Here is a 10,903-nt window from a genome sequence, read left to right as displayed (position 1 = left end):
GCTATCTTTCTCTTATTCTCTCAACTTTATATTAGTTCGGGTTGAATCCACACTGTCTGTAATCCCAGATGAAACCACACGCATGTTCGTCCATCAAATTAACAGTACACTGACTGCATTCACTACCTCCACAGTAACACGTCATTCTACGAATACACCTCATACCGAATCTCTCCTCACATGGGGTAGCCAGGGGGCATACGTCAGCGTGTTCATCACAAGACAAACAACAAATAGGACCACATGTAGCCCAACAGCAACGTGTGCCAAAGTTGTCGTTTCTGAATGTATAACTATCCATCATGCTTGAGTCTCGCGAAGGACAATCTGCGAAGGTTTCTGGGCAAATTTTCTGGCAGAAAACACAACAACAGACTCCAGGGCCGCACGTTACAGCATATATAGCGAAAAAAATACAGTTATAACAAATACATTCGCCGTCTTGTGAACACGGCTTCCATTTACAAGCAAAACAGAAACAATTACTCGAATAACTCTTCTTTTGCTCACGATTTGAAGGCTGTTCTACCGTTACTTGACTCTCTGAAGTCCGTCTCATCACTTCGCTAGTCGGTTGAGTGACCACTACATGTGATTGCTCGGTCCAAGCATTGCTTACGACTCGATTTCTACCTCCATTGCTCGATTGAACTGCTAGGATTTGCTGTTCTGTTGCTCTTGTTTCGTCTGTTTCAGTGTATATTGGAGGAGGGCCGACAGTTTCTCTCACAACCTGATCATAACTTGGCGGTGGTGTGTGAACTACACTTCTGCTATCAAGCTCCATGTCCCAAGAACTACTTAAACATAGACATCGTATTTTTATTTTATATTTGTCTCGCCAAAGTATAGTTAAACTTATGTATAATCAAACTCGTTGTTGCTAGGCAACACGTATTGTTCACTTGCTTTGCATGACTGCAAACGAAGAATAAGCGCGCGCTAAAAAATAACACAGGGAGCAAAACCTGGCTTTCGCAAGTTATCATAGTCTAAGGTGACCTGAGCACCCTTCTCTCAATTATAGGAAGTTCCGTCTTAATTTTCATCTTTTTTATTTTTTACTTTTCCGGCCTTTTTCCTAATTTTTGATACCACCGTTTCAATTGACTTCAATTGAACCCCCAAAGACAAATGGTTCGTCCCTTAGGAAGGAAAGGAATTCAGCATCAAGTGCTTATCAGATATAAAAATACGAGATGAAAAATACGCGCTGCTATATAAGGCCACTGAACTCAAACTGTATCAGTTCAAGTTTAGAAAAGGAATCTTTCTTTCTTTCTGTCCTTCTAATCCTTCTTCCCAATCTTTTTTTTTTTCTTTTCCTTCATTCTCTTTCTCTATTCGTTCTCTATCTTTTTTCCTCTAAAATCAGTTTTCTTCGTTCCTTTACTCTTAAAACTTTATGGGAATACTTTCTCTCACTCTCTCTCTTTTTTTGTTTTTTGTTTTGTTTTTGTTTTTGTTGTTGTTGTTGTATATTTTGAGGCATATATTCTTTAGTTTACATTGCCCAAGAAAAAACCTCGTCGAGGGAGCTCGGGGAGTAGAAAAATCAAAAATCAAAAATCAAACACTCAGGGCCGTGATTCAAACCAAAAGGTTTATTTTTTCTTCAAACGACTATCAATTGCAATATTAGCCTTTGATCCATTCCAAAATACTAAAGTATGTTTTTCCTGCTTCTCTATGCTTCATCATCTGGACAATAGCTTTCGCTTTTTCTTCGCCCGTGATATACGCCCCCTGCATGTATCCGTACCAATCTTCGCTGGTAGCTTCGCCGGAGAAGTAAAGAGCTCCAAGGTTTTTGGCCAGATGTTTGAAGGTTTGGGATGACACACCGATTGTACGCGACAGGTCACCAGGCCCAGAAGAGTTGTCCGAGAGACACTGGGTACTATTGCGATAGAACTAAGATAGTTAACACAGCACGTGAACTTTAGTTATGAAATTTAGTTATTAAGAGGAATATTGGAGATTGTTATTGAGTTTTTCTTTTGGATTCGATAGGGACACATTCGGTTGTATTAGATCACACAGATTGATTCTAAGACTCTCTTTGATTGTATTTATAGTGAACCGCACATCGATACACGACACATCGACTCATCAACACAGCATACTTTCGAGAATTTCTATCTTGTGGCATAATAACGACATGAGAGATAATGAATCTTCGTTTAATCTGATTAGGAAATAGATGTATGTATTGAATGCGAGTTTCATGAAGGACCCAATAAATATAGATTCCTTGAAAGCATAGTTAATATCGATGAAAGGCAAGAATATTTTCTACACCGATGGTACCGTCAGAATACGACCCACGAATGTAAGGATTCAAAGACCAACGATTATAGTAGATATCTAGATAAAGAAAAAGTTATGAAAACACATACAGTACACGCTGCAACAGTATAGTATCTGTCTAAAGAGTTCTGCAAGGATTACGAGGCAATTTTTTTTTCAATGGAACTGAAGTTAACCTGAGAAACAATAGCGCAGCGCAACCGTGACGTCATAAAAACAAAGACAAAGGCGAAATTCGGACAAACAAACTTATAGTTTACTTTCAGCAGATGATTTTCACAGCCGATCGCAGTTGATCTAAGTTTACATGGGTTATTATTGTAACTTTAAGTAAAAACGATAAAATCGGTTTGTATAATCCTCGTAGAGGTTAAACAGAATGCAATGTTTGTCCGAATCTTTGAGCTATTTTTAGAATCAGTGCGCTGCGCTATTTATGGGGTTTATAGGGAGGTTAAGTATCGCCGACGATCGCATGTCTCTACTAGTAAATCAGTCTTTGTATGTAGACGACAAAATTTCCAATTATAAACCGTTCACACGAAAATAAACAGTTATGGATGAAGTTGAACATGACATCGTACATATTAATCTCATTTGGAGTTCGCTTTTTCTCAGTCTTAGCCTCGATTGTGTGGAAGCACGGGTGGCGTAGCAGTGTGAGCGCTCGCCTCTCATCAATGCGACCTGAGTTCGAGTCCCGCCGGGTTCGGTGTTGTATATGAGTAGAGTTGATTGTTGGTTCTCTCCTGTGCTTCGAGGGTTTTCCGGGTTCTCCGGTTTTCCTCCCTCCGCAAAAATCAACTCCTAAATTCCAATTCGATCACGGAATGAGGGTCACAGGTTTGTTAGCCACTGGCTATTAAGTGTTACCCTCGTGAATAAAGGACGTTTAGAAAGGAAGTTTATTGTGTACAAATGCGTTCTTTTCTTTTATTAAGGTCCATTGTATAGTAAGGAATGTCACACTACGGAACAATGCGAGTTGATTAAAATGCCACGGTTTTTGGTTGAATAGCTGAATATTATAACACACAACCGAGAATATAAGGCCTAGGGCAAACGTCGAACTTTCCATGCACCGAACTCATTAAAGACAACGGATATCAGGTGATAATGAGGCGGCATTCTTTGATGAAATTAAGTTCGGTGCGTGGAAAGTTCGACGTTTTCCCCTAGGCCTAAGGCTGCGTTCATAATGTATGGCAGAGGGGGGTAAAGACCAAGGCCGTGTTATCTGCCGAAGCCGTAGGCTTAATATAATGAATGAATATATGACAATAATGATACTGAATAAGATAATGATAATGGTAATGGAAATGGTGGTGATAATGATGACAATAAAATAGTCATTTTCAATGTGTACCAACAGTTAGTATAGGAAATCGCAAGATCTCGAGTACAATTCGGAATTTATAGGTACGAGTGATGTTTTGAAAGCTTTCAAAATTGGACGAGCCTTTCGTCGAGTTCAATTTGAGAACTTTCAAAACATCACGAGTATCTATAAATTCCGAATCGTACGAGAAGATTGTGGGATTTTTTGTTTATAATACGCTCAGCAAAATTGAGCAACTAAATTGGGACTCTACAGAGTACAATTTGGGATTATATTGTGCTCTTCTTCTCCAATTAGAATCGAGTAATTTTGTTGAGTGTATATATATGTATCATAAGCAAACAAATATGACCAATACCTGTCGGTTCTGGTACGTCTGGTCCATAGACTCCCCTCAACCTCTCAACAACGTCTGCTTTGGTTTTTTTGAAAGATTGTTTCTCGATTCGTCTTGCTTCGTCGTCGGTGGTGGTGATCAACATCATTCCACTACCCACTGGAAAGATTCCTGCTCTTTCAAGATCCTTTGAAAAATTGATGAAAAGTTGTTAAAAACAGATCCATATCTATTCCTTCATCTCCCCCCATCTTCCTTTAACTCTTTTCTCTTCCCTTCCCCGCTGCTTTGCTTCTACCCTCCTTTCAATATCTTCACAGCCTTTATTTTAGGAAAGACAAAGAGAGACGACACGTAGACACATAGATACAGTAATCTATTTGAGGTGCAACGATGCATGTTCCACAGTTGATGGGAAACTGTAATGTAAAGAATGTGCAAGTACGTTGGACAATACCAATATTTTGAAATCTCAAGGACTTTTAATGGTATCTGTGTATAGCTGACTTATAAACGAGGCTAAGCCTGTGCAAATGAGTCCTTGGTCATCAAAGACAGCGGTATGCATTGATTACGAAACTGCTGTGTATAGAGGTTTTGCACCATCATGTGCCCACGCCCACAGCTTGGGCTGCCTGTGGTTAGATATATTTGTTAGATATATTTGTTAGATATATTTGTTAGATATATTTGTTAGATATATTTGTTAGATATATTCGTTAGATATATTTGTTAGATTTGTTGCTTGAAGCCGTTCGCGATTGTAGTCTGTCCAGTCTAGACCTCTCAAAGCTCGCCCTCGATCTTTTGTTATCTCTTAGCCAATCACGGCTCGAATAGATTGGTTACAGCGGCCTGACGCGGTGGCGGGCTTGATCGCGGTCTGTTTATTCAAATCTGTCGTTCTTTGGCTTTTGCTTTCGAGAAATGGCCAAGTTTAAAAAGGCCAAAATTAAAACAAGCATCAAGGTAAGACAGAAAAAGAAGTCTCTTAATATTCCTTTGGCTTCGGATAGTGCATCATCTGTTGAATTTGAGCAGCCATGGAAACCATCGACCGCAACTGGCCTTTCTCTTCACAAAAAGCGGAATAATCACCCCGGGGGAAGGGGGTACTCCCATATATGGACTATACGGGGATGATCCACTGAACAGGGTATGGTTTTTCGAGCTTCTTGTCATAAACGGGGTATGCAATTTCACTCAAGTTCCAAGTTCTTCCTGAGCTTCCTGTCATATTCAGGGTTTCTACTTTCGTATTGACCGAAACTGGTTATTATGGTCGTAAAAAAACGATACGCGGGATGACATGATAATTGAAACAGGAATTCAGTGCAATAAATTATATCTTTTGTCATAAGCAGGGTCTACGAATTTGTTTTTCTTTTGTCATAAACAGGGTACCCCTTTCAGAATCCCAGCGGAACACGCCTACCCAAATTCTGGCGGAGTACCTACTTTGATTCTTCGCTCAATCCAGTTTCTTTAGCTGCTTCTTCGATTTTTTTTTTTTTTTTTTTTTTTTTTTTTTTTTTTGACAAGAAGCTCGCTTGCTTGTCATTCCTCCATCATAAAACCGGACTAAAATTTCCCTTTCCTTGTCGCTAATTTTATGATAGCTGCCTCTAACACTCATCTCTAAAATCACCGTGAATTTGGTATTCACAAAAGCCTTAGAAATCAATAAAAAAAACTCAACCGTAGATGGAAATAATAATTTACTAGGAAGACACAGAGGACGAGCCGTGATTGGCTAAGAGATAACAAAAGACCGAGGGCGAGCTTTGAGAGGTCTAGACTGGACAGACTACAATCGCGAACGGCTTCAAGCAACAAATCTAAAATTAGATTTCTCAGGTTGAAGCCAGTTTAGACTCTGTGATGACGGTGTTCATATAAGTTAATTTGTCCTAAATGTCGTAGAATTAATCGTTTGAGTATCTGTAGTTGCTAATTGTCGTTACATTTTCCTTTTCCTATATCTAAAATTCTTTTAATGTGTATCTTGGGTTGGTACTTTTTTTTCTATTTTTTTTTTTTTTTTTTTTTTTTTTTTTTTTCCATCGGGGTTGGGTTTGGGTGTTAATATTATATAGGGGACCTAGAGTCCTATTGTATTATCACCTGCCCTTGGGCGAATCATGAAATAAATAATAAATAAATACCCTAAGGTATCAGGTTTCCCCTAGCGACCATTGTGCATTCATGATCAACTCTTAATAGCACAAAACCTTTGAATCGAAACCTCAACAAAGTATACATTTTCTGAAAGCTGAATAAATGTAAAAACTATATTCCTTTTTGTAAAATAAATTTATCCTTTTAAGTTAGACATCGCCAACTATTCCGGCCATGCGCCGCTCGGCAAGTCAGCGGATATCATGTATAAAATAAAAACCACAGGAAGCCCAAGCTCTCTCAGGCCCGGACTTAGTGAAACAAAACTTTTTGCTACGTTATTCCTGTGCTTTAATAGGTATCCTATTACAAATGATGGCAAACGAGAGCTGAGGATTCAAGCTTTATTTTGGTACCAAACTTGCCGTAATTTGCGAATAATTTTCAAGGTTTTTACTTCAAAAAGTGCCTATTCTTGAAGAAAGGATCTCACAAATACTCGTCTCAAATCGGAGCTTTTTGAAAGTAAAAAACGAAAAGTATAAATTCGTTAAATCGACCACAGATTCGACATCCGTAATTTAGAATGTGTGTATTTTAGGAATCGACCCCGGCAAATGAGGTAATCAGCTCTGATTTTGAGAAATGCTGTTTATAATATTTGACCTTTTGTGTTTTTCTTGCAATTTAACAAAGCACATATGGCAAGAAGGCTGTTAAAATCTAACTGTCGAGACGAAAAGGTTTTTCCAAACAAATTAAAGTATTTTTGGAAAAAATCAAATGCTTTAATGTTATTTATCGTTCTTCTACCCCGGCAAGTGGAAAACTGTTTACACAGAAATTTATAAATCGAAAACTATCTTGACTCTCTATGCATTTCTTTGTAAAATCTGAATTAACTCGCCTAACACTTTCAAGCGACACCACTGCATTTGTACGCGGCCGCATGACCGGAATAGTTGGCGAATTATTCAATTTTTCACCGTGGCATCTTCGCGGAGTTCGATGACAGCCGGTAATGATCGGAAACCAATGCTTATATCTTTCCGAGATCACAAGACATCACTTATCAAAATTGTGTCTCCGATTTTTGATTAGTTGCCCCGTTGCTTTTTTATACGCTCTTAAAGTTATGACGCTGCTATATCACCGGTATGCGAGCCAAAATCCACGATAACTTTGGAAATAAGCAAAAAATAAAATATCGTAGACACGCTTTTGAAGAACAACTATCCAAGATGACTTCCTCAAAATTTCAGTTAAATCCCTTTGACATCGAACTCAAAATGTAGGGATAACCGTATCCAGTTGACAAACACAACTTAAGCATCGTTTTTCCTCAACTATATAAATAGTTTCTCTGAGCTTAAACCTATCTTCAAAGTCCAACGGAGAGAGAGCAACGGGCATTCATAACGGCCTTAGTACATGACAGTCCGCCATTTTGTTTTTGTCAGTTGGTAAATTTGATAATGCGCATATGCGAAATAGCCAGTATCTGGTCAGTGCACAATCTCGTACCCAGAGCCCTTATTTCTTACTGCGCATGCTCGACGAAATAATTGGGCTCTGGAAAACTCCAATATTTCCTGTGCTGTGATTGGTTCTCGAGAACAAAGGAAATACCGGAAGTAAAAATTACAGTACTAGGGAAAATAAACAAGATGGCGTCTCGAATTAAGTACACCAAAAAAGCCTGTAGGGCCGGATTTTTCAAAGTTTTGCCGGTTTTGTAATGGAAATTGTATTGATGTCTATCCAATAGATATTTTCGGAGTTAATTTAACTGAAAACCATCTTCAAAACCTAATTTTCCAAGCGCAAATTCACATGCTCGTTGAACATCGTCCGCCATTTTGAATTTACCTATTTAGTCTGTCATAATGCGCATGTGCGAGAAACCAAGAATCTGGGTCTTCCGGTTTGGAGTTTTCCAGAGCCCAATTATTTTGTCGAGCATGCGCAGTAAGAAATAAGGGCTCTGGGTACGAGATTGGACAGTGCAGTTTCCCGTATAGAGATTTAGGCATATGGAATAACATAGTTTCTATATCTTAAATTAGTATAAAAAAGCCCTGTGGGGAATACTAAATAATGTAGAGTGAAGGTAGAGTGCAAACAATAAATCCGTGAAACACTAATTACTAAATAGTACAAAATAGTGCTAATTAAACAATAGAAAACAATAGAATTTGCATGAAATTATGCTATTTAGTATTACTAAAGTTTCACGGTTATATTGTTTGCACTCTATTTAACCCGCGAAATAAAAAATACAAGTCAACGTGTACTAGTCAAATAGTCACAAAAGAAATCAATGGAATTAAGGTCTACTAATGTGTATTAGTCTAATATCTATTGCATGGGTTTCGTGACTTCACTCTAGTCAAATAGACACAAAAGAAAACAATGGAATTAGGGTCTACTAATGTGTATTAGTCTAATATCTATTTCACGGATTGAATGACTTCACTCTATAACGGTATGTATGTATGTATGTATTCTGGGTGGTTTTTAGCCGCTTTAAAGCAGTTTTTCAAAAATTAGCCCAAGGCTGGTGACTCCAGCTTGACAACCACTTCGATGGTCAAGAAAATCCCTCCTTTGTCTCCAAAATCCCCTGAACTATACAACAGCTCACCCTTCTCTCCAGAAACGGCATCCGGAGATACCGAGTTGAACCTTATGAAATCCTCAACATTGAGCGATTTTTGCTACACTTTTTGCTCCAGATTATGCGTTTTTTCTGGAACGGTTGATCTTGTAACCGTGTTCCTAATTTTATGATTGGACGATGGCTATCATGGAGTAGACTCAACGCCTCACGTCTTCCACACGGGAACTATTTTTCTTCGGATTCCAGAGAAAATATGGGCTTATTTAATAATTAATTATTCTCTAAGTTAGACATTAGTATTCTAGAGAGAATATTTAGAGAATACTAGAGTGAAGAAACCCGTGAAATAGATATTAGACTAATACACTTAAGTAGTCCTTGATCTATTCCATTGTGTTCTTTTGTGTCTATTTTTCGTTTTAGCGGCAAAAGCCTCGCATTTGATTATTACACGTTGACTAATAATTTTCATTTCACGGGTTAAATACCCTCGCTCTAATAAGGTCTTGAACCAAAATAAAATAAAAGGTTTATCAGTATCTTCTATATAGAGAATACTAATAAATAAATGTCTAACTTAGAGAATATTTAATAGAGTGCGACGCGCCTAAATGCCGTTGATAAATCCTTAAGTGTATCATCACTCTATGATAATCCCACATAATCTCTTTTCTGTCCAAATTAGACCTTTTGCATATAAGACACGTGTCCGTTGTACCAAGACGTCCCACTTATCAAGCACCGTGATAAGATAATGAGGGTTCTAAAAGCATCATTATCACCCTATGAATACATGCCATTGTTGATGAGCAATATTACTATGCAAATTAACGGTTCTTTTAATTGGGTGAGGTGGGAGGGAATATTCTTCTTTTGTTTTGTTTTAATGGACGAATGAATGGAGGAAGAATAGTGATGAGTTGGCGACTGATTGATTGGATTCGTTTTTATTCCTTGTCACAACGAAAGTTTCAATAATGTTAATTCATTAGAAATCTTCGTCTTCTGTTTCGTATAGTAAGGCGTTGAATTCGCACTCGAGCAGCAGCATTACGACGTTGTAAGTTCAGTATCGGTATTCTCATCCTTATCACGATTTCTTCAAATGTTTCTATAGTTTCCCCGGTTAGATACCAAAATTCAGTATTCGTGGCGAGTTTATAAGGACACTGTAATAATCTCTACCACCGTTCATTTCGGAACAAAAGACACCCAAACAATACAGTGGATATTCATCACGGCCAAACCCTGAACGACTAGCATTGCTATGAAACACTGAAGCCATGCTAAAAATTTCAAAGGAAAAAACTGGGTATTGTTTATAATTCAGAATTTGGTATAATGTCAGAACAATCACTGGAATTTGACCAAAGAAAAAAAGGAAACGGTGGTGGCATATCTTTGATAAATAAATAACAATGGTGACTGTGGTCACTCAAACTTTCCAGTACAAGAAGGACACCAAAAAGTCGAAGATTGATAGCGTCCTGGACATGCTTCCAGGCATGATGGACAGCGTCAAATCAGCCGCGACGCCCATAAGTAAGCTGTCGCCAAGTGGCAAAATCTTTCAGATTCTGAATAAGGTATCAGTAGACCTTACTAGTTTCTATTTCCTCTCGGTAAAATTTTGGAATATTATTTCATTTGGTAGCTTAAACTCCTGGTCATCTACATACTTAGGCTGGTTTCACGACTAGTCTTTTTATTGAAACCACTGGTCTATTGATAAAGGTCTACTGATAACTTTATACATGTTTCATTTGTTTTTTCGTTTTTCTATTTTTAAGATTTCTTTTCGAACGATATTTTATAGATACAGTTGGCGTATAAAAGACACTTAGTCGAGTATAATTTAAATGAAACTGCACCATAAAGGAAGCTGAAATCGTGCATGTATTGCGTAAGAAAAATTAAAAGCAAAAGAAATTTTGATATTTTGTTACGAAGACATCAATGTTTAAAACAAAGATCTAGTAGAGTATTTCCATCATATCCGTAAAACTTTTCGTAAGGATTTTCACAAATTAGCTCGAGCTAGATAAAATGTAAATAACAATATAAATACCATAAGATTTTCTATAGTATTGGCGACCATTAGCATTCCATTCAACACAAATTAATGGTAAATGAAGAGACAAATTAACAACAATGAAGTGGAGGCACTTACAAATACACA

Source organism: Actinia tenebrosa, unplaced genomic scaffold (genome assembly GCF_029948245.1).
Source record: "Actinia tenebrosa isolate PJP-AT-01 unplaced genomic scaffold, QUT_ActTen_1.0 PGA_scaffold1__47_contigs__length_23844297, whole genome shotgun sequence".
Lineage (NCBI taxonomy): Eukaryota > Metazoa > Cnidaria > Anthozoa > Actiniaria > Actiniidae > Actinia > Actinia tenebrosa.
The sequence above is the reverse complement of the archived record's forward strand: the minus strand, read 5'-3'. Positions refer to the sequence as shown.